The 26,347-nt window shown below is 37.4% G+C and overlaps 1 protein-coding gene across 5 annotated transcripts in view; it reads right to left on the reverse strand.

Annotated features, from left to right (window-relative positions):
* The window catches only part of ptprz1b (protein tyrosine phosphatase receptor type Z1b), a 186,972-nt gene that overhangs the window by 116,173 nt on the left and 44,452 nt on the right, over nucleotides 1–26,347 (reverse strand). The window lies entirely within an intron of this gene.

A 26,347-nucleotide genomic window follows, 5' to 3' on the forward strand; every position in this document is an offset into this window, starting at 1 on the left:
CTTTTCTCCTCTGCTCCCCTTTTCCTTGAGGGGGGGGGGCACAGGTCCAGTGGCCATGGATGAAGTGCTGGCTGTCCAGAGTCGGCTATAGTACCATATGTCCCGGCAAGAAATCTGCGTTCAAAGAACTCCGGCTTATTAGTGATTCCCAGAGCCCAAAAAAAGTCTGCGGGCTATAGAGCGTTTTCTATTCGGGCTCCAGTACTATGGCTGTCCAGAGTCGGCTATAGTACCATATGTCCCGGCAAGAAATCTGCGTTCAAAGAACTCCGGCTTATTAGTGATTCCCAGAGCCCAAAAAAAGTCTGCGGGCTATAGAGCGTTTTCTATTCGGGCTCCAGTACTATGGAATGCCCTCCCGGTAACAATTAGAGATGCTACCTCAGTAGAAGCATTTAAGTCCCATCTTAAAACTCATTTGTATACTCTAGCCTTTAAATAGCCCCCTTTTAGACCAGTTGATCTGGTGGCCATGGATGAAGTGCTGGCTGTCCAGAGTCGGGACCCGGGGTGGACCGCTCGCCTGTGCATCGGCTGGGAACATCTCTACGCTGCTGACCCGTCTCCGCTCGGGATGGTGTCCTGCTGGCCCCACTATGGACTGGACTCTTACTATTATGTTGGATCCACTATGGACTGGACTCTCACAATATTATGTCAGACCCACTCGACATCCATTGCTTTCGGTCTCTCCTAGAGGGGGGGGGGGGTTACCCACATATGCGGTCCTCTCCAAGGTTTCTCATAGTCATTCACATCGACGTCCCACTGGGGTGAGTTTTTCCTTGCCCGTATGTGGGCTTTGTACCGAGGATGTCGTTGTGGCTTGTGCAGCCCTTTGAGACACTTGTGATTTAGGGCTATATAAATAAAGATTGATTGATTGATTGATTGAGGTCTCTTCTGATATTCAGGGTCATATTTTACACAGCTAGCAGGTATTCAAGGTCACACACAATAGAATAGAATAGAATAGAAAGTACTTTATTGATCCCTGCGGGAAATTCAGCACCACAGTTCGCTCACAATAGACAATAATAATTATAAATAATATAATATAAGTTCAAGTTCACATACAGTAAGAACGGGTACCGAATTTGGTTCTTTTATAGGCAACGACCGAATTTCGTCAGTACTGCCAGGTGCCGATTTACGTAAGGTCAGACTCTGCCATATTTCTACAGCTTTGTTGCACCTGAAGTCATGTTTGGTTGCAGACTGAACACCGACTCACCTCAACAATCAGTCCAAGTCCCTCTGAGTAAAGTTGCCCCTTTCAACGCCAACAAAGCAAAAATTGCTTGGCAGAAAATGCTCCGTTCTTCCAAAACGCACTAGCTTGATGCTAATATACACTGGACTCGCCACAGACAGGCTTCGGGTAGCATTAGCGACTTTACATTGCAATAACCACACATCTCCAAATTTGGTAATGCCGACCACAGCTCAAATGAATGTTACACTGTGTAATAAGCGCAATACTCACAGTACAAACACTTTGTAGGGCGCAACATAACACATTCAGCTTCCTGGAAAAAGCTACTTCCTGAACTATACAGTACTGCCATCTAATGTCTTGAAAGTGCAACTGCATTGCAAACGAGACTCAGGAATGTAATAATAGTTAGCACAGTTATCATAATCAGCTCGTTTGTAAATGTTACACTAAAACATTCGATTTTTGATCAAAAACAACACTTTTTAATTTTCTTCTCGTCAGATAATATTTTTCCGGTACAATGGATGGGATTTTTTACCTTGATAAAAATCCATTGTACTCAACATTGTGAAATGTTCAACTGCAAAATATAACACTTTCCCACGTTAAACCATACTGAATATTTTTATAATGGATGGAATGTTGACTTTGTGCTGAAAAAAATGGAAAAGTATTTGAATAAAACGACATAACAAACCTTTTTGAGTTGAAAACAGTTAATAATCATGTACAGACACAAAAGTACAGAAAATTGGTACCGTTTAGTACCAGTATCGATTTTCAGGTACAGGTAATTTGGTACCGTATCATTTCAAATGTGAACAGTAGCCATCCCTACATACAGCAAGTAGCATGTTTGAACTGTGTTGTGTCATTTTTTTTTCATCACAGCAGCTCGGGCTGTAACAATAAACGGAATATTGATAAACTGCGATAAAATACCCGACGGTTAGTAATACCGTCTAATTTTTTAATTACCAAAAAAACGTAATTTATTACTGCATTTTAGGCAACACTGCGTACTTCCTGGAAACTAAATCAGCCGCCTGCGCACATGCGTCGTTTGGCTTGAAAATCTTGGCAGACTAATTGCTGTGTTTAGATCAGGCCTTGGCAATTATTTTGACTGAGGGGCCAAATTTAGAGAAAAAAATGTGTCTGAGGGCCGGTATATTTATTTTTAGGAACACTAATACAAAACCTTACAATAATGTCTGATTGAATGCTAAAAACGTTTTGACAGACCGCCTTAAAAAACGGAATGGAATTTTACATTTTTCTATGAACAATAAAACACTGAATATTGACAACATATGAACGTCACACCTCCTCTCCATCCACATATTTTACAATCAACCGAAACGCGACAAACAGCGAAATATGAACGCAAAGGGTAAAAACACAATACACAATCTGATGTATAACTAAGCTTTAGAACTTTGTTGTGAAAATCTCCTTCCACGTCTGTCCCTGACACCCACATTTCAGGCTCTAGAAACACTCTGTGGAAACGCTCCCCACCCACACTGCTTGGTGCCTCGTCTGAGCTGCTGTGACTTAGATTACCATAGTAACTAATTAATTACCATAGTAACTAGTATATCATGCAAAAGGGCAGATTCCAACCATTGAAATACTTTGTATAGTTGAAGACTTACGGTCATTTGAAAACATCACTGCACATCATAATGGCAGCTACACTTTACATCTTAAAAATCTAAAACAATTATTTGGGAATGTCCGGCGGGCCAGATTGAAATACTTAACGGGCTGCATGTGGCCCCCGGGCCTTAGTTTGCCCAGGTCTGGTTTAGATGGAGACAAGTGTGGACAATATTGGAGACACTAGTCCCCACACTAAAAGTATACAGAAAACTATTTGATGTTGCTTTCATTTTCTCAATACAGCGTCCATCAGGTGCTGTGACTGAGAGTTAATGATGTGAGGAAACATGCAGCAGGTGAACGTTGTCACAACTTGTTCGTAAAGTCTTTACTTTGTTGACTGGGATGTTCACTCCTCCTTTATTTAACTGCAAACTGTATCAGTGTTCAAATAACATCAATACTAGCTATGTTTTGTCATCTCATCAAATAGAACACAGGCTGTGAAGATTGTGTATTCGATGTGAAAGGTATCACTCCTGTTTTTATATGTTGGCCAAACTGTTGTACTGAACCAAGAGAAGAACAAAGCTTGTTTATTAGACTTCATCTTCATTAGCCAAACTGCTTTGAGTTTTATTTTGATACCAACAAGTAAACACCAGTTTGTTTTTTACTTTACTTGTGTTTGTTTCATGTCACAAAGGTATTACTTCAAAAACCATTCATGTGACACAGCATTTTGTTTGTGTTATTGTGTATAGTTAATTCCTATACGACATATTTCTGCTCAAACTCTTAATGGATCTGTCCCGATACATCATCTACATGTACATATAAATGTACATAACTTAAAAAATAATAACAATAATTTCATTTAATTATCAAAATGTAAAAATAGAGATAAAGGCATCATGTGATGAAAAAAAGCTGACAAGTTGATACTATTAAAGAATTAAAAAAACCCGAATATTTGTCTTTAGATATGGGGATAACGTTTATCTATAGCCTTTTTATTAGACATTACAAAGTACATGATGGTATTACGTTCACACCACAACACTGCTTTACCTAACAATCAGTAATCATGATTTCAATATTGATAACAATAATCTTAATTATTACTTTGGCCATAATTGGCAGCCCTAGATCTCATACATGAACACTATTTTTATCTCTATGGACAAAAAGTGCAGTTACGTCTTACGGTCATCAGATGCCATCTTTCTAAAATCTTAAATAGTTTTTTATTTCTCAACATCTTCTGTCCATAAAGTGCCATATTGCACAATTGTTACATTTATTTTACTTATTTATGTTATCATTTGTTTTCTGCTATATTACTTTGTTTATAACGCTTGTGTTGCTTTCATATGCACATTCAACTTCTACCTGAGGTCCATGAAACTGTGATTCTATCGACAATGTTTCTCCTACAAGGGAAATATTTAGATTGTGTTGTGTTTTTTTTAAATAAAACTACAAATATTTTTGGAAAAATTTGAGCACATTTAAAAAACCCGCGATAATAATGAGAACCGTGATAATATTGGTCACAATAATCGTGATAAGAAATGTTTATACGGTGACATCCCTAATATGGAAGTACAATTGTCTCACATCAACTTATATATATATCAATATAATATTAATACATATATTAATGCATATATTAATACATATACAAATACAAATGTGATATACAAATACATAAATAATTTGTATAAATAAACGTGTATTTGTAAATATATTTTCGAGATTTGAAAATATATACAAATAAAATGTATAAATATAAAACTGTGACATACAAATGAACCAAGAATTTGTATAAATAAACGTGGATTTGTTAATATATTTTTGAGATTTGAATATAAATATGCTTGATTTTGTATTTGTATTTGTTTTGAATTTGCATATGTAGATCGCTTTTTTGCTTTTGTGTCGATGATACATTCCTACCACAAACCAGATGCACAAATAAATGTGACCTACACACTCCCCTGAACAACCAGCAGAGGGCACTGCAGCCAGAGCGGTCTGGGTCACAGACATGGTCAGACACTGGCGAGCCAATCAGAGGCACACTAGGGAGGGTCATATTACGTCATGACTTTTGGGATGATTTGACACACATTGCACTGATAAGAGATCAGTATCTACATCGGGACAAGGTCAGTAAACGGCATTGATACAATGAAATAAGCAGCTAGCACGGTCTTTCAGATTAACTGGATGAATTAGCATAATACAACACTACCGTTAGCTAGCTCAGGCCCGTTGTGCGTTCTCTCTGTAAAAACTAGGGGTGTGGGAAAAAAATGGATTCGAATTCGAATCACGATTCTTACGTTGTGCGAGTCAGAATCGATTCTCATTTTAAAAAAATCGATTTTTAAAATGTATTTATTTATTTTGTAATTTTATTTTTTAATGTATTCATTTTTTTAATTAATCAATCCAACAAAACAATACACAGCAATATCATATCAATGCAATCCAATTCCAAAAGCAAAGCCGAGCCAGCAACACTCAGAAGTGCAATAAACAGAGCAATTGAGGAGACACAAACACCACACAGAACAAACCAACAAAAATGAATATTATCAACAACAGTATCAATATTAGTTACAATTTCAACATAGCAGTGATTAAAAATCCCTCATTGACATTATCATTAGACATTTACAAAAAAGAAAAAGAAAAGAACAATAGTGTCACAGTGGCTTACACTTGCATCACATCTCATAAGCTTGACAACACACTGTGTCCAATATTTTCACAAAGATAAAATAAGTCATATTTTTGCTTCATTTAAAAGTTAAAACAAATTTACATTATTGCAATCAGTTGATAAAACATTGTCCTTTACAATTATAAAAGCTTTTTACAAAAATATACTACTCTGCCTGCATGTCAGCAGACTGGGGTAGATCCTGCTGAAATCCTATGTATTCAATGAATAGACAATCCTTTTCAATCGGGAAAATATCCTTTTTGAATCGAGAATCGTGTTGAATTGAAAAAAAAAAAAATCGATTTTGAATCGAATCGTGACCCCAAGAATCGATATTGAATCGAATCATGGGACACCCAAAGATTCACAGCCCGAGTAAAGACGTGGATCGTTTTTGTGCAGAGAACTCCGAGCATTTTGCATATATTGCATATAATGCTCTGTGACCCAGACCGCTCTGGCTGCAGTGCCCTCTGCTGGTTGTTCAGGGGAGTGTGTAGGTCACATTTATTGGTGCATCTGGTTTGTGGGAGGAATGTCTCATCGACACAAGAGCAAAAAAGCGATCCACATATGCAAATTCAATACAAATACAAAATCACGCATATTTATATTAAAATCTCAAAAATATATTTACAAATACACGTTTATTTATACAAATTCTTGTTTTATTTTTCGGTCACATTTTTATATTTATAAATTGTATTTGTATATATTTTATGCATATGTATTAATATCATAATGATATATATATATAAGACAATTCTACTTCCATACCCTAATAGCAGTTATCGTAGTCACGGCATGACGATGATGGAGGAGGAGGCGGGGGTCAACATCATTACAACAGCAAAACACGACAAACACTGAAACCTGAATTATTCAGCAAAGTAGCATGAATAAATTAAAAATTGTGTGAATAAAACATCCTTTTTTTTTTGTCTTTGTCTTTCCAACATGCAAAATGTTCCCCTCCAAGCCCCGAGTGCAGTTAAATGTGGGTCAGAGACCATATATGAAGTGGGCATAATCCTATTGTTTACAAGACGTCTGAGCTGCGTGCTAATAGAGCTTTTAAAAACGTAAACAAAGTGTGTCATCTGTGAAAAATCCTCTGCACCGCCGCATATTCTGGATCTGAGAATATCTGTGCAGCCCTTTGAGACACTGGTGATTTAGGGCTATATAAGTAAACGTTGATTAATTGGTTGATTGATATTCAAGAGAGGCCATTGCAGGTGCAGCCACAGGGGGTTTGATGTTGCACATCACTCGCTGATCTGATGCTTGGACCCCAAGACTGGAGGCCAAGTATGGAATTCAAACAAATATTCAACTAGTGGACTCTTCCGCTTGTTTACTGAAATGTGTTGAAAGGAGAATCAATGCAACGTTGTGTCCCATTTGAGTTAAGACCCTATAAGACCCTATAAGAGGTCCACACCGAGACAACAGGTAATAATTGCCCTCATTATTGTGTGCGTGCGTGTGTGTGTGTGTGTGTGCGTGTGTGTGTGTGTGCGTGTGTGTGCGTGTGTGTGTGTGAATACATCACATGAAACACAGCAGTGTGATGTTAATGAGGCAATTACTGATGCTACAAGCCTGGAGCTGCTGCTTCTCTCCTCTCCTCCTCTTCGCCCTCATCCCCTTGGCTGACTCTTATTCCTCCTCGTGAAAGTGGAAACCAGGCAAGTTTTACTCTGAAATTTGGCACACGTATCAGACGTGGATGATCTATTTACAAACCCCGTTTCCATATGAGTTGGGGAATTGTGTTAGATGTAAATATAAACGGAATACAATGATTTGCAAATCCTTTTCAACCCATATTCAGTTGAATATGCTACAAAGACAACATATTTGATGTTCAAACTCATAAACTTTATTTTTTTTTTTTTGCAAATAATAATTAACTTAGAATTTCATGGCTGCAACACGTGCCAAAGTAGTTGGGAAAGGGCATGTTCACCACTGTGTTACATCACCTTTTCTTTTAACAACACTCAGTAAATGTTTGGGAACTGATGAGACACATTTTTGAAGCTTCTCAGGTGGAATTCTTTCCCATTCTTGCTTGATGTACAGCTTAAGTTGTTCAACAGTCCGGGGGTCTCCCTTGTGCTATTTTAGGCTTCATAATGCGCCACACATTTTCAATGTCTGGACTACAGGCAGGCCAGTCTATTACCCGCACTCTTTTACTATGAAGCCACGTTGATGTAACACGTGGCTTGGCATTGTCTTGCTGAAATAAGCAGGGGCGTCCATGGTAACGTTGCTTGGATGGCAACATATGTTGCTCCAAAAGCTGTATGTACCTTTCAGCATTAATGGCACCTTCAGAGATGTGTAAGTTACCCATGTCTTGGGCACTAATACACCCCCATACCATCACACATGCTGCCTTTTACACTTTGCGCCTATAACAATCCGGATGGTTCTTTTCCTCTTTGGTCCGGAGGACACGAAGTCCACAGTTTCCAAAAACAATTTGAAATGTGGACTCGTCAGACCACAGAACACTTTTCCACTTTGTATCAGTCCATCTTAGATGAGCTCAGGCCCAGCGAAGCCGACGGCGTTTCTGGGTGTTGTTGATAAACGGTAAAGAGTTTTAACTTGCACTTACAGATGTAGCGACCAACTGTAGTTACTGACAGTGGGTTTCTGAAGTGTTCCTGAGCCCATGTGGTGATATTCTTTACACACTGATGTCGCTTGTTGATGCAGTACAGCCTGAGGGATGGAAGGTCACGGTCTTAGCTTCTTACGTGCAGTGATTTCTCCAGATTCTCTGAACCCTTTGATGATATTACGGAGCGTAGATGGTGAAATCCCTAAATTCCTTGCAATAGCTGGTTGAGAAAGTTTTTTCATAAACTGTTCAACAATTTGCTGACGCATTTGTTGACAAAGTGGTGACCCTCGCCCCATCCTTGTTTGTGAATGACTGAACATTTCATGGAATCTACTTTTATACCCAATCATGGCACCCACCTGTTCCCAATTAGCCTGCACACCTGTGGGATGTTCCAAATAAGTGTTTGATGAGCATTCCTCAACTTTGTCAGTATTTATTGCCACCTTTCCCAACTTCTTTGTCACGTGTTGCTGGCATCAAATTCTAAAGTTAATTATTATTTGCAAAAAAAAAAAAGTTTATCAGTTTGAACATCAAATATGTTGTCTTTGTAGCATATTCAACTGAATATGGGTTGAAAAGGATTTGCAAATCATTGTATTCTGTTTATATTTACATCTAACACAATTTCCCAACTCATATGGAAACGGGGTTTGTACCTCTTGTTGCATTATCTCCTCCTATTGCGAACATAAAGGAAGCCTGCAAATGTTGGAGGCAGACAGTCGCGTTTACTCTGAAATATATCAAGTATTGTATTTCATTCTTTATTCACCGCATAATACTCGGATCATGCCACCATTTTATTTTGAAATTCAACCACAATTGCTATGGTTTATCTGACGTAAAATTAAATACGCGTGGTGGTCAAGCTAGCTGTTCTCAACGGGTACTAGACGTCATCTAGCCTCTCTCGAAGAAAGAAACGCCCCATGCTTGTGTGGTTTTGCGCTGTACGAATCGTTCAAAGGATAAACGTTCCTCGAGAGGTAATCAAAAAGGCAAAAAAAAAGCAAGATTTTACAAAACAATGACAAGAAAAGCAGCTCACACTCCAGTGCGAGGGAGCAGAGTCGAAGAACGCACGAGTTTGCAGTGATCACATCCTTAAAGGTTGGTTTGATATACTTAGAACATTTATTATCTACATATTATTTGTATTTCTTAAACACATGTTTTCTAGGAGTGTTACTAAAAGCACCAATTCGCCGTATTTAAATAAATCAAATGTGAGCAAAACCTAAGAGTTAAGTTTTGACCAAAGACAACAATCATAAATGAATCTGTCAGCACGTACACAATGTTGACATCTATAGTTATATTTTGATAAACAATCATAAATTAATCTTTTAGCACATACACAATGTTGACATCTATAGTTATATTTTGATAAACAATCATAAATTAATCTTTCAGCACGTACACAATGTTGACATCTATAGTTATATTTTGATAAACAATCATAAATGAATCTGTCAGCACGTACACAATGTTGACATCTATAGTTATATTTTGATAAACAATCATATATGAATCTTTCAGCACATACACAATGTTGACATCTATAGTTATATTTTGATAAACAATCATAAATTAATCTCTTAGCACATACACAATGTTGACATCTATAGTTATATTTTGATAAACAATCATAAATTAATCTTTCAGCACACCCACAATGTTGACATCTATAGTTATATTTTGATAAACAATCATAAATGAATCTTTCAGCACGTACACAATGTTGACATATAGTTATATTTTGATAAACAATCATAAATGGATCTGTCAGCGCATACACAATGTTGACATTTATAGTTATATTTTGATAAACAATCATAAATGAATCTGTCAGCACATACACAATGTTGACATCTATAGTTATATTTTGATAATCATAAATGAATCTTTCAGCACATACACAATGTTGACATCTATAGTTATATTTTGATAAACAATCATAAATGAATCTTTCAGCATGTACACAATATTGATATCTATAGTTATATTTTGATAAACAATCATAAATTAATTTTTCAGCACGTACACAATGTTGACATCTATAGTTATATTTTGATAAACAATAATAAATTAATCTTTCAGCACGTACACAATGTTGACATCTATAGTTATATTTTGATAAACAATCATACATGAATCTTTCAGCACATATACAATGTTGACATCTATAGTTATATTTTGATAAACAATTATAAATGAATCTTTCAGCACGTACACAATGTTGACATCTATAGTTATATTTTGATAAACAATCATAAATGAATCTTTCAGCAAATACACAATGTTGACATCTATAGTTATATTTTGATAAACAATCATAAATGAATCTTTCAGCACGTACACAATGTTGACATATATAGTTATATTTTGATAAACAATCATAAATTAATCTTTTAGCACATACACAATGTTGACATCTATAGTTATATTTTGATAAACAATCATAAATTAATCTTTCAGCACACCCACAATGTTGACATCTATAGTTATATTTTGATAAACAATCATAAATGAATCTTTCAGCACGTACACAATGTTGACATATAGTTATATTTTGATAAACAATCATAAATGGATCTGTCAGCGCATACACAATGTTGACATTTATAGTTATATTTTGATAAACAATCATAAATGAATCTGTCAGCACATACACAATGTTGACATCTATAGTTATATTTTGATAATCATAAATGAATCTTTCAGCACATACACAATGTTGACATCTATAGTTATATTTTGATAAACAATCATAAATGAATCTTTCAGCATGTACACAATATTGATATCTATAGTTATATTTTGATAAACAATCATAAATTAATTTTTCAGCACGTACACAATGTTGACATCTATAGTTATATTTTGATAAACAATAATAAATGAATCTTTCAGCACGTACACAATGTTGACATCTATAGTTATATTTTGATAAACAATCATACATGAATCTTTCAGCACATATACAATGTTGACATCTATAGTTATATTTTGATAAACAATTATAAATGAATCTTTCAGCACATACATGACGTTGACATCTATAGTTATAGTTTGATAAACAATCATAAATGAATCTTTCAGCACGTACACAATGTTGACATATAGTTATATTTTGATAAACAATCATATATGAATCTGTCAGCACATACACAATGTTGACATCTATAGTTATATTTTGATAAACAATCATAAATTAATCTTTCAGCACATACACAATGTTGACATCTATAGTTATATTTTGATAAACAATCATAAATGAATCTTTCAGCACATACACAATGTTGACATCTATTGTTATATTTTGATAAACAATCATATATGAATCTGTCAGCACATACACAATGTTGACATCTATTGTTATATTTTGATAAACAATCATATATGAATCTGTCAGCACATACACAATGTTGATATCTTTAGTTATATTTTGATAAACAATCATACATGAATCGTTCAGCACATACACAATGTTGACATCTATAGTTATATTTTGATAAACAATCATAAATAAATTTTTCAGCACATACACAATGTTGACATCTATAGATACATTTTGATAAACAATCATACATGAATCTTTCAGCACATACACAATGTTGACATGTATAGTTATATTTTGATAAACAATCATAAATGAATCTTTCAGCACGTACACAATGTTGACATCTATAGTTATATTTTGATAATCATAAATGAATCTTTTAGCACATACACAATGTTGACATCTATAGTCATATTTTGATAAACAATCATAAATGAATCTTTCAGCACATACACAATGCTGACATCTATAGTTATATTTTGATAAACAATCATATATGAATCTGTCAGCACATACACAATTTTGATATCTTTAGTTATATTTTGATAAACAATCATACATGAATCTTTCAGCACATACACAATGTTGACATCTATAGTTATATTTTGATAAACAATTATAAATGAATCTTTCAGCACGTACACAATGTTGACATATAGTTATATTTTGACAAACAATCATAAATGAATATGTCAGCGCATACACAATGTTGACATCTAGTTATATTTTGATAAACAATCATATATGAATCTGTCAGCACATACACAATGTTGATATATTTAGTTATATTTTGATAAACAATCATACATGAATCTTTCAGCACATACACAATGTTGACATCTAGTTATATTTTGATAAACAATCATAAATGAATCTTTCAGCACATACACAATGTTGACATATAGTTCTATTTTGATAAAGTTAAAGTTAAAGTTAAAGTACCAATGATTGTCACACACACACTAGGTGTGGCGAGATAAACAATCATAAATTAATCTGTCAGCACATACACAATGTTGACATCTATAGTTATATTTTGATAAACAATCATAAATTAATTTTTAAGCACGTACACAATGTTGACATCTATATGTAAAATTTTGATAAACAATCATAAATTAATCTGTCAGCACATACACAATGTTGACATGTATAGTTATATTTTGATAAACAATCATAAATTAATCTTTCAGCACATACACAATGTTGACATGTATAGTTATATTTTGATAAACAATCATAAATGAATCTTTCAGCACATACACAATGTTGACATCTATAGTTATATTTTGATAAACAATCATAAATGAATCTTTCAGCACATACACAATGTTGACATCTATAGTTATATTTTGATAAACAATCATAAATGAATCTGTCAGCGGATACACAATGTTGACATCTAAAGTTATATTTTGATAAACAATCATAAATTAATTTTTCAGCACGTACACAATGTTGACATCTATAGTTATATTTTGATAAACAATCATAAATTAATTTTTCAGCACGTACACAATGTTGACATCTGTAGTTATATTTTGATAAACAATCATAAATTAATTTTTCAGCACGTACACAATGTTGACATCTATAGTTATATTTTGATAAACAATCATAAATGAATCTTTCAGCACATACACAATGTTGACATATAGTTATATTTTGATAAACAATCATAAATGAATCTTTCAGCATGTACACAATGTTGACATCTATAGTTATATTTTGATAAACAATCATAAATGAATTTTTCAGCACGTACACAATGTTGACATCTATAGTTATATTTTGATAAACAATAATAAATGAATCTTTCAGCACATACACAATGTTGACATCTATAGTTATATTTTGATAAACAATCATAAATGCATCTTTCAGCACGTACACAATGTTGACATCTATAGTTATATTTTGATAAACAATCATACATTAATTTTTCAGCACATACACAATGTTGACATCTATAGTTATATTTTGATAAACAATCATAAATGAATCTTTCAGCATGTACACAATGTTGACATATAGTTATATTTTGATAAACAATCATAAATGAATCTTTCAGCACGTACACAATGTTGACATATAGTTATATTTTGATAAACAATCATAAATTAATCTGTCAGCGCATACACAATGTTGACATCTATAGTTATAGTTTGATAAACAATCATAAATGAATCTGTCAGCACATACACAATGTTGACATCTATAGTTATATTTTGATAAACAATCATAAATTAATTTTTCAGCACGTACACAATGTTGACATCTATAGTTATATTTTGATAAACAATCATAAATGAATCTTTCAGCACGTACACAATGTTGACATATAGTTATATTTTGATAAACAATCATAAATGAATCTTTCAGCACATACACAATGTTGACATCTATAGTTATATTTTGATAAATATAGGGAAAAACATGTGTACAACAACAACAACAAACATGGCTGTAGACACAAAGTTAAATGATGAAATACAACATTATCCGAGCAAAAGCGATACATATTTGTCCGGGAGAGTGTTGATACCAATGTCCTTGACCCAGACACACACAAATAAGGTTTAGACCTCCATGCTTTTACAAGTTTCATCTGTTTTGTGGTGTCGAATGATGTCTGGAGCACAATAGTTCCACATGTCTGTGGACATATTATCCTTGATATCACTCCACAAATCTTATTTTGATAAAGTATAGTATCTATTTTATTGCACAGTTAGATTTTTTTGCACATATCTGCTTTTTGCAGGAAGATTTAAGTCTCTTTTGCACAACCGCCATCTTGGCCTGGTTGACCACCACTGCTTTTCAACCGGAATACAAGCAATTGGCTACTTTCAAAGCCTGCGAAGCAAACACGCGCACATTCCAACATGCAAAAGAAAAATGTGTGGCTTGCATATTGCATGACAGTTTGTTATGTGAATGATGTGAGGAGCCTTCCAAAGGTTTCCTCTCAACAGATGGAAGCATGGCTGCTCTTTCCAATCAACTGCAGACTGAGGCTTAGCTGGCCTCCTGCAGTTTGGGAACCTTAAAGCTTCTAACTGGCCATCTTGTAGAGGGAAAAAATAACATTGAGCAGAATGATGTTTCTGGATGACTTCTTTGAAGTTGGTAAGAAACTTAAAAAAACTAAAGTTATTTAGTTGATTTTGCTATGAAGACATACAACATATTTCTGGGGTTGAGGTTGCTGAGGTAGTTAAAAAGCTCCTCGGTGGCAAGGCCCCGGGGGTAGATGAGATCCGCCCGGAGTTCCTTAAGGCTCTGGATGCTTTTGGGCTGTCTTGGTTGACAAGACTCTGCAGCATCGCGTGGACATCGGGGGCGGTACCTCTGGATTGGCAGACCGGGGTAGTGGTTCCTCTCTTTAAGAAGGGGAACCGGAGGGTGTGTTCTAACTATCGTGGGATCACACTCCTCAGCCTTCCCGGTAAGGTCTATTCAGGTGTACTGGAGAGGAGGCTACGCCGGATAGTTGAACCTCGGATTCAGGAGGAACAGTGTGGTTTTCGTCCTGGTCGTGGAACTGTGGACCAGCTCTATACTCTCGGCAGTGTCCTTGAGGGTGCATGGGAGTTTGCCCAACCAGTCTACATGTGTTTTGTGGACTTGGAGAAGGCATTCGACCGTGTCCCTCGGGAAGTCCTGTGGGGAGTGCTCAGAGAGTACGGGGTATCGGACTGTCTGATTGTGGCAGTCCGCTCCCTGTATGATCAGTGCCAGAGCTTGGTCCGCATTGCCGGTAGTAAGTCGGACACGTTTCCAGTGAGGGTTGGACTCCGCCAAGGCTGCCCTTTGTCACCCATTCTGTTCATAACTTTTATGGACAGAATTTCTAGGCGCAGTCAAGGCGTTGAGGGGATCTGGTTTGGTGGCTGCAGGATTAGGTCTCTGCTTTTTGCAGATGATGTGGTCCTGATGGCTTCATCTGGCCAGGATCTTCAGCTCTCACTGGATCGGTTCGCAGCTGAGTGTGAAGCGACTGGGATGAGAATCAGCACCTCCAAGTCCGAGTCCATGGTTCTCGCCCGGAAAAAGGTGGAGTGCCATCTCCGGGTTGGGGAGGAGAACTTGCCCCAAGTGGAGGAGTTCAAGTACCTCGGAATTTTGTGCGTGGCGCAGTGGTAGAGTGGCCGTGCGCAACCCGAGGGTCCCTGGTTCAATCTCCACCTAGTACCAACCTCGTCATGTCCGTTGTGTCCTGAGCAAGACACTTCACCCTTGCTCCTGATGGGTGCTGGTTAGCGCCTTGCATGGCAGCTCCCTCCATCAGTGTGTGAATGTGTGTGTGAATGGGTAAATGTGGAAGTAGTGTCAAAGCGCTTTGAGTACCTTGAAGGTAGAAAAGCGCTATACAAGTACAACCCAAGTGAGGGAAGAGTGGATCGTGAGATCAACAGGCGGATCGTTGCGGCGTCTTCAGTAATGCGGACGCTGTATCGATCTGTTGTGGTGAAGAAGGAGCTGAACTGGAAGGCAAAGCTCTCAATTTACCGGTCGATCTACGTTCCCATCCTCACCTATGGTCATGAGCTTTGGGTTATGACCGAAAGGACAAGATCACGTGTACAAGCGGCCGAAATGAGTTTCCTCCGCCGGTTTGGCGGGGCTCTCCCTTAGAGATAGGGTGAGAAGCTCTGCCATCCGGGAGGAGCTCAAAGTAAAGCCACTGCTCCTCCACATGGAGAGGAGCCAGATGAGGTGGTTCGGGCATCTGGTCAGGATGCCACCCGAACGCCTCCCTAGGGAGTTGTTTAGGGCACGTCCGACCGGTAGGAGGCCGCGGGGAAGACCCAGGACACGTTGGGAAGACTATGTCTCCCGGCTGGCCTGGGAACGCCTCGGGGTCCCACAGGAAGAGCTGGACAAAGTGGCTGGGGAGAGGAAAGTCTGGGCTTCCTTGCTTAGGCTGCTGCCCCCGCGACCCGACCTCGGATAAGCGGAAGAAGATGGATGGATGGATGGATGGACATACAACTGTATCATATTTGTTTCCCATGCATCATTCGTGTTTTAGGACAAAATCCATGTCAATGGTAATAAACACTGTTAGAATAATTGTTTGTAAGTTATCACAAAAAAACTTTGTGATGAAATAAGTTCCATGCAAAAGGACAGGGGCTGTCTTTGAGGCCTACCGAGAGGACGAAGGCTCGTAAAACTCCACTGGGACTTCAAAGCGGACAGATGGCAGGATCTGCCCAACTTCCAGAGGAACTCTTTTTGAAGTATTTTACGAACTCTCTTTGAACTATTTTATGGAACTCTCCTTGAACTGTTCGGTAACCAAAAGCAACGCTGTTTACGACCCATTTCCCTCTGGAAGCAGCTGTGGTCAGGTGGGGGGAGAAAGTCAAATAAAGAAGGAGTGCAATCTTTTGGCAGAGCGTGGTTGAAGAGCGAGAGTACAGTCGCCACATCTCTCGTCAATATTGAGTCCAAATTTAATTATGTCTCTGTTTGATTCTTTGCTTCTTGTCTTGTTTAATAGATGTCATCAATGTTTGAACCTGCCAAACACACACTCAAAAAAAGCCACCAAAAGACTATTTTTGATACCAGGGATTCTCAATGACATCTGTCCACTGTCTGCCTGGGCCAGTATCGTTAGAAATATACAAGCATATGAACTAGAAAAGCACTTAAAAGGAGCGCAGACCTCCGCCAAGCCTTATTTCCCAATAGCAAAACAGTCCTGAATCCAGACGGTGATCCAGATCATCCCCAAAGTCCAATCACTTCTTGTTCCTTTTCTCAGTTTGAACATTTCCTGAAAGGGGAACTGCACTTTTTGGGGGGAATTTCGTTCACAATCATTATGAGCGACAAGAACACATGTTTTTTTTGTTTGATTTTTAGGATTTTAAAGATGAGAAAAATCGCTTTCATAGCAACGCACTTCCGACTTCTGGCAACTACTGTGTGATTCTACTTCCGGGAAACAAACGCGAGTGTGCTTTAATCATGGCAGAACTGATTAACAATGAAGACGACTATTTTTGGACAAATGAGGATTCACAACATTATCTTTTTGAAGCTGAATATACAGAGGATGAACTGCTGCTTCTAGAAGCGAGCACGAAGGAAGAGTGAGACTTTGGAGCAGACGAAAGCCGAGAGAGTGAGGTGAAAGTGACTCGAAGCTGCAAAATGTGGAATTTGAAGCCAAAGTATTTCAACATAAATGGAGTGCTTACCCAAATAAACCGGAAAGAACGACCCCGGCCAGCTGGACCAAACAGACAACAGTCCATGGAGTGAGTCACACTTTATATTGATCATGATACACGCAGCATGTCATGTGTGTTATTACTGGCTAGCTGTGTACAAACAAAACATTAAATAATACTTTACAGATACTGTAATATGATTGTTCATGTTTTTCACTCAGTACAGATTGGTGTCGTATCGCAGTGTTGTGTATTACAAACTCAAACTTGAACCCTGCATATTTTACTTCGCAAACGGCCATGAAATAAATAGTTTAAAACATTTTTTAAAAAGGAAATGCACTGAAAAGGTGTGTTAGTGTTTTTGCTAGGGCGCCAACTTTTGGACGAGTTCGCTCACTGCTGGTGCTGCAGTGTCCTTCCATTTAGTGCTTTCAACCAGAAGTATAAGTGCCATTCCGTCTTCTAGCAGTCCATAGAGTTTTTACTGGTATGGATTCTTCATTCATCACTCCAATCAACGTTTGTAAGTTTTACAATACAACTAAAACAATTCTTACTTACTAAACCGTCCCATGTTTGATGTCTGTAGGAGTAATTTTGTGAATATTTGTACGTGCTATCGTAATGTAATCAAGCTAGCGTCGTTAGCGTTAGCTACTATGCTAAGACGTTTACAAGTGTCTGTGTTAGTATTATTAACTTACAACGGCATTCTTTTTGTATTGTTTCAGTTTTGTAAATTCACCAAAACGTCACCGTGGAGTTTATGAGTCTGTTTAGCTGATTGGAGAGCTAGCTTGCGCAGCTAGTGGACCATGACTGCCGTTTTGTTTGATCAGCCGTTTTACTGCCGTGTTACAGACACCGTTTGGAAACAATTAAGGTAATATTCTGTGTAAATAACTCATTTCACAACGTGTTTAGTCTAGTTTCCTAGTCCGGTGCGGCTAATATATGGAAATATATTTATTTTTTCTAAGATTTAGTGGGCTCTATAGTCCGGAAAACACGGTATGTTAACAAAAAGAAATGTTAAAGTAAAGAAAATAAATGTGCGAACATGCAAATAGATAGGATCCGGCTGTACTTTAATAGGATTAATTGATAAAAAATACAAAGGAACAAAATGAGCCTGCTTTTCGCTAATTACAGCACTTGACTTTTTGCACAAAATCCTCCTAAATTCCCATGAGATCAGGCTCTATGAGGATTCTGCGAGGAGGATTGTTGGTCATTTTGGGATAAGCGAGGCTGTCTCAGCAGAAACCTAATGAACGGCGCAGTGCTGGATTACAGCGCTCCTGGGGGGCGGATTTAGCCTGGATCGTTCCAATGAGGGAATTGTCCATCGGCTTCCGTTAAAGCAGCACAAACTGGGTTAGAGTTGTCCCATTAAAGGAAGAAGCTCAAATACCAAGTCTGCCAGACAAGCTTTCCATAAGCCCCATCACACAGAAAAGCCATACATTTCCCCATTTCATTCAACAAACTAAAGTTTTTATTTTTTTTATTAAATCAACATAAAAAAAACACAAGATACACTTACAATTAGTGCACCAACCCAAAAAACCTCCCCCTTAAAGGCCGTTGCTATAGTTATTATCAATTGTGCTGAAATTGTACTTTTCTATCCGTGCAAAGCGAGTCGTCTCGTATCAGTGTTTGTTTCCAGAATCGGCCTGCTTACTGCCAAGGGCGAACATCGAGTACTGTGACGCAGACAAAGCAGAGACAGGGCGATATCACGAGTGTCAGTACATTTGCATTTCATGAATAAACATTCACACTCATTCACACAAAAGGGTTGTTTCTTTCTGTTATTAAACAATCTAATTTCATTGACAACCAGGTCTGGTGAAGATAAGGTCCTTTAAAAAAATTAAAAAAATAAAATAAAAATAAGATAAATAAATAAATAAAATTTTCTTGAATAAAAAAAAAAGTAAAACAATATAAAAACAGTTACACAGAAACTAGTAATTAATGAAAATGAGTAAAATTAACTGTTAAAGGTTAGTACTATTAGTATCTCTTGCAGATTGTATTGATATATATTGTAGGAACCAGACTATTAAAGGGTTCTTAAAACCAGGTCCAGTCCAGAGCAACACACACCTTCATTTATGTACACTCAAAATTAGGGAACTCAACAACAGATTGCATATAATTTATAAACAAAATTACATTTCTAAACAATTTTTAGCTCCTTTTAGCATACCGACACACAATATCCACCTCCGTTTACACAGGGCTGAAAACTGTATCACAATACGAGTGTTTTATATCGATAATTATTGATATCGCTTATGACCTACTGAAAATAAGGACAAGGGAAACATTTTTTTATTTTCATTTAAAATGTAACTTTCCGCTGATTAAAATGTGTTGGAAAACATGTACCTTTGTGTAAAGTGCAAAAGTGACTCACTGAAAGCACGTTAGAATAATTAGGTGTAAGTTATCACACAACTCTTATGCTTAAAGGCCGTTGCTATAGTTATTATCAATTGTGCCAAAGTTGTACTTTTCTATCCGTGCAAAGCGAGTCGTCTCGTATCAGTGTTTGTTTCCAGAATCGGCCTGCTTACTGCCAAGGGCGAACATCGAGTACCGTGACGCAGACAGAGCAGAGACAGGGCGATATCACGAGTGTCAGCACATTTGCATTTCTGAATAATCATATATTGTGTCTAACTGGGGCTGCTGAAATTACCCCCCTTCCTTCAGAAGCAGCCTCAGTGATGTAATCAGGGACCTCCCAAATAAATAGAGGAAGCACGTGGGCAGGATTTTAGAGCGTGTTTTGGATCCGTAACTAGAGTACAGCCCAATAACGTCGCTCCTCATTGAGCAAAATGTAACTCTGTCTCTGCATGATTCCTTGCTTCTTGTCTGTTTAATAGATGTCATCAGTGTTTGAACCTGACACTCTCCTCCCTTCTCGTTGCTTACTTAACAATGCACCATCGTTCAGTGGGTACTTTCCGCTGAGTTGCGTCACATGCTCTCACCCCCCTCCAGACTGAGCCTACTCCCTCCCTCTCACCTTGTACTCAGCGTATAAAAAAATCGCGCATCTCTCTTCCTATTGCGCACTCCTTAACTTTTTTGTATTGATATCCACTTCGTGTTGATAGCGACATCCATCCATCCATCCATTTTCTACCGCTTATTCCCTTTATATATAATAATAATATTAATAATAGATTTTATTTGTAAAAAGCACTTTACATTGAGCAAACAACCTCAAAGTGCTACAGTGTATTAAAAAAATAAAAAATAAAAATAAATGAAAATAAATAAATAAAAAGATAATACAAAATAAATACAAATAAAAACTAGAACTAGCACGCGTGCATCTAAAAAAAGGCTTTTTTAAAAAGAAGGGGTTTTAATCCTTTTTTAAAAGCATTCACGGTCTGTGGTGCCCTCAGGTGGTCAGGGAGAGCGTTCCACAGACTGGGAGCGGCGGAGCAAAAAGCCCGGTCTCCCATATTGATATTGTTTAATGGCCCGGCCCTACATTCCTGCCTTTCAGCATTTGCCACAGGCGACAACTACATAAGACGACACGACTTCTGTGTATCGCATGACACCTTTTCACTGCAGGGTCACACAAACTAATCCAGGGGCCACGTGTCTCAGGGCTATACGTCACAAGGCATTCAGCTGTGCTGCTGTCAGTTGGCAAAAGGCCGTATGCCATAATTGAAAGTAAATGGGCCAAAGTCCTATAAATTGTGTGCATATTGAAACTTTTCACTTCAGAACAGGGGTGTCAAATAAAGTAAGTTTCTTACAAGTAGCATTATCACTGAAGGACGAGGAATAGCTAAACATGCTTCACTACACACCGTAGGAGGATACAATAGCTCACCGGCGTCACAATGTAAACAAACGGCATGGGTGGATCTACACCTGACATCCACTGTAATGATACCAAGTACAATAGCGTGTATAGGCGATACTACTATTTCTTAGCATCACAAAATCTTTTTTCCTTTTTTTAAAATTCATATTATGTTTATAAAGTCAGTAAATATGTCCCTGGACACATGAGGACTTTGAATATGACCAATGTATGATCCTGTAACTACTTGGTATCGACATGATCCATACCTAAATGTGTGGAATCATCCAAAACTAATGTAAAGTATCAAAGAAGAGAAGAATAAGTGATTATTACATTTTAACAGAAGTTTATATAGAACATGTTAAAAGAGAAAATAAGCAGATATTAACAGTAAATGAACAAGTAGATTAATAATCAATTTTTACAGTTTGTCCCTCATAATGTGTACAAAATAATAGGTGTATAAATGACACAATATGATACTGCATACGACTAATTAGGAGTCTTTGTTTGTTTACTTACTACTAAAAGACAAGTTGTCTATTTTATTTAAGGACTAAATGATAATAATAAACATATGTTTCATGTACACTAACATTTGTTGTTACAATAAAGACATTTTTTGTGGTCCCCTTTATTTAGAAGAGTATCAAAATACATTTTGGTACCGGTACCAAAATATTGGTATGGGGACAACCCTAGTGTACGTCAATAAATGCTAAGATAGCTGAGCAAAACATAAATCTTAGCTTTGTGTTACAAGTGACACAAGAAATTAGTGCGATATAATTAGGGCTGTCAAAAATATGCGATTAATCAGACAAATATTGCATTAATCATGGATGTATGCAAGTTAATAACGCAATATAATTTGCTTCCTTATAAGGCTGAAACGACGCGTCGACGTAGTCGACGTCATCGGTTACGTAAATACGTCGACGCCGTTTTTGTGCGTCGGCGCGTCGCATATTTACGTCACACTACTTTACTGTCATGGCGGAGCGCAAAGCAGACGATGCGAGCGAGGGGAAAAAAGCACGCCAAAAGTAGTCAAAAGTGTGGGAGTATTTCAATAAACGGCCTAATAATGTTGTTGTATGCACACTGTGTCGAGCGGAAATGGCCTATCATAGCAGCACAACGGCTATGAACGAACATTTGAAAAGAAAACCCCCGACAGCGTTCTTGCCATCACCATCAACTAGTCAATCGTCCGCGTGCGTATACGTTGTCATCATTACACAAAAACATGAATGTGTCATTTGTATCTGCGTTGTAAATTCATAAACTAAAGCACCGTTTCGCTCTGAGAGGCGCGTTTGGCGTGCCTGTTCAGTGTTTACAAAGACGCGCTCCTCTTTAACGCTGTGGAGAGGCGGCGGCGGCGAGCGAGCGGCGAGGCGGGGCGCGCCGGGAGCGACGCCGCACTCGTGCCCAGGTGCGCGATCCGCGCAGTTGGAAGAGAAAAGACTTTGTGTAAAATTAAAAGATTGTAAACCTGGCAAAGCCGTCTGGCGTTCAGTCTGTCGGTCCTGAAAGAACCCCACGGCACAAGACGTGTCACAAACGCTAACGTTAATTAGTTGTGCAAATACCTTTTACAACATTAACAGTTACATATACTATGTACAAACCAACAATTAACTTTCACTTTAATCATACTATCATTGTTGTGTTATTAAGCAAAATAAGCAATACTTTTACTTTTGTTGAAATGTTTACACTGTACACTTTTTTGTATTGGATGTTTAGCTTTATTTTTGCACATTTTAGCAAATAAGCAATACTTTTACTTTTGTTGAAATGTTTACACTTGTTACAGAATATTTCCGTTTTGCACTTTTTTGTATTGGATGTTTATCTTTATTTTTGCACATTTTAAGCAAAATAAGCAATACTTTTACTTTTGAAATGCTTATACTATTCCAGAATATTAAGATTTGCACTGGATGTTTACTTTTATATTTGCACATTAAAAAGCAAATAAGCTACTTTTAATTTTGTTAAATGTTAAAAGTTTTAAATGTTTACATTGTTACAGAATATTTTGTCATGTTGTTGTCAATGTTGACTGACTAGTGGCCATACTTTTTTTTTTTGTAAATAAAAGCCATGCCTTTTGAAAAAACTGGCCTACATTTATTTTTCCCTCTTCATTTTAAATAAAAAAAAAAATCGGTAAAAGGAAAAATAATCTATAGATTAATCGAAAAAATAATCTATAGATTAACCGATTAATCGAAAAAAATAATCTATAGATTAATCGATAGAAAAATAATCGTTAGCTGCAGCCCTACTTCCTTACCTTCTAATTTATTTTGACAGCAAAATTGCAGTTAATCAAAATGTGATTAATCGAGATTAATCCGAAATATAATTTTTGCAGTCCGTCAAGGGCCAACAGAAATGAGCTGAAATGGGCCCCTGGGCCGCACTTTGGACACCCCCGTTTTAGAAGGTTCCTTTTTAGGCGTTAGATAAAAACGTAGCAGGCATGAAGTTGAATTACCGGCTCATGGCGTCACAATTGTTCATTGGGCGACGGAGATGAAGCTTCTTTGTGCATTTGAGATGAGAACTTTTGGGTCCACATGTTCCGAGAAGCCGGTTGATGAGACGAGGCTTTATGTTAAGAGGACGGTGAAACAAAGCCTGCATTGTTCACCAAGCCTGGCAGCACTGGAAGCTGCAATTGAAACCCTAAGAAGACCGGCCTATCACTGGGATCAGTGTGGTGCTGTGGAGGACTGACCGTGAGAGTTTGGGGGCCCGGTGTGTGTGGCGCTAATACAGTGGAACAGCTGGACATACCACACACACACACACACACACACACACAGAGAGTGTAATGTAACACCCTGTTATATCCAGACATTGGGGTTATCACACACTCTCCTTGTGTCCTTGGGCAGCACAACAATCTCATCGGACTCTAAAGGACTCGGCTCTTCACAGTTCTCTGATTGAACGGTCACAGACCAGGACCTTCTGCAAGACTTAAAGGAGCCATATGAAATAATGTCATGTCAAGTCATCATTAAATATGTCAGAAGGCATTAATAAATCATCTTCTTTTCCAATACCTCTCTAACTGATAACAGTAGTTCATATGCTCATTTCAAAATTACATTTACAGCCCCGAAATATTGTTATTTTTTTCATTTCAATGCCCCGCCCTCCACCGTTTGACCAATTAGAAAGTATGTGAGTGTGTCACGTCCAGGTTGCCATCTTGGTCTGGCTACTGCCACTGGTAAAGTTACTAAACATGTCAGACCTTAGTCCATCTAAAAGTTACCATTCTCAACTTATTCATGACAAAGCCAGGAACAAAACCAGGATTTGTATCGGGGATGCCTTTGAAAGATGGAGACCATTAAAGATGTTTTCATCTGACACCAAACTTGCTCATTTCCTCCTTGATAGGTAAGTCAGGTGTTTACCATTTCTTATGACTTGTAATAAATGGAAATGGACATTTGGTATGTAAACTACATTGTCCAATGATCTTGTCTCACAAAGATAGTTTGTTCCTGCAAGCAATGCTTCGTGTGATGGTGTTAGCTCCTAGTGCAATGCTTAGCATGCTAGCCCGGTCAATGACACATGGACATACATGCTAACGAGGGAAATATATGCTAGTTAGCCATGTGTCATCCAACTGACAGGACAACATGTATTTAGTTCAAATAAAAGCTATGTGTATATATCAGTGACGTGCAGTCACTAGAGGCGGGGCCTCACCTGCCATCATGGAAAGAAAAAAAATGTAAAAAGAAAAAAAAAAAATTAAATTGTTATATGTATCCAGTGATTATACTATAAAGTTATTTTCCATTTAACTTCCCCAGTTTTAGATTATTTTTATTCAAAATCGCTGAATTTTCACATTTGCTGTTCAAATACTGAGAAGAGACGGTGCGGTGAACAGCAGCCAGTTGAGGCACGTCACTCAGTGCCTCAACATGGATTGCGCAATGACTCGGCTAACTGCTGGCCTGCTGTGCAGTGAGACTGTATTGCTATATGAACTATATTATACATTTCCATAGTTTAGTTAGCTGAGATATATAATGTACAGTGTATTTTGTCAACAACTGTATGTGTGTAAAGTATTTCTTGTGCTGAGCGATCATAAAACGGCTGCAAAAGACGCACTGTGTGAGGCTCGCCTCCTGCACCCCCGCCGTAGAATTGTTATATCAACTAAAGCCCACACTTAAACTTTCCACGTGCAAGATTTAATCTATTTTAAAAAATTATTTCATAAGAAGCCAAAAAGTGCAAAAACAATAATGTTGGTGTTGGAGGAGTTGTGAATGACTGCAGGGCCACAACATTAGGTACACCTGCAGACTGCAGGTGTACCTAATTCACAACTCCTCCAACACGAACATTATTGTTTTTGCACTTTTTGGGTTCTTATTAAATAACTTTTGTAACCTATTTTTATGGGCTTTCCTCTTTGTGATGTTAAGTTCCTGTTATGCGCTGTTATACAGTATATGCCTTGAGCTCTTATTTTGAAGGCGCTAAGAGCGGAAGTGATGTCACGTTGCGGAGGTTTTTGAAAGAAGGTAAATAAAGTGGTCCTCGTGTAAACTGGAGCCTCCGTGTTTGTTATTTTGTAGTTTCATACAGTATAGGCCACATTTATAAACCCTCGGTTACACTTTTTTAAATAGATTCAATCTTGCACGTGGAAAGTTTAAGTGAGGGCTTTAGTTGATATAACACTCCCGTCAGGGGGTG

Source organism: Nerophis lumbriciformis, linkage group LG05, assembly GCF_033978685.3.
Source record: "Nerophis lumbriciformis linkage group LG05, RoL_Nlum_v2.1, whole genome shotgun sequence".
Taxonomy (NCBI): domain Eukaryota; kingdom Metazoa; phylum Chordata; class Actinopteri; order Syngnathiformes; family Syngnathidae; genus Nerophis; species Nerophis lumbriciformis.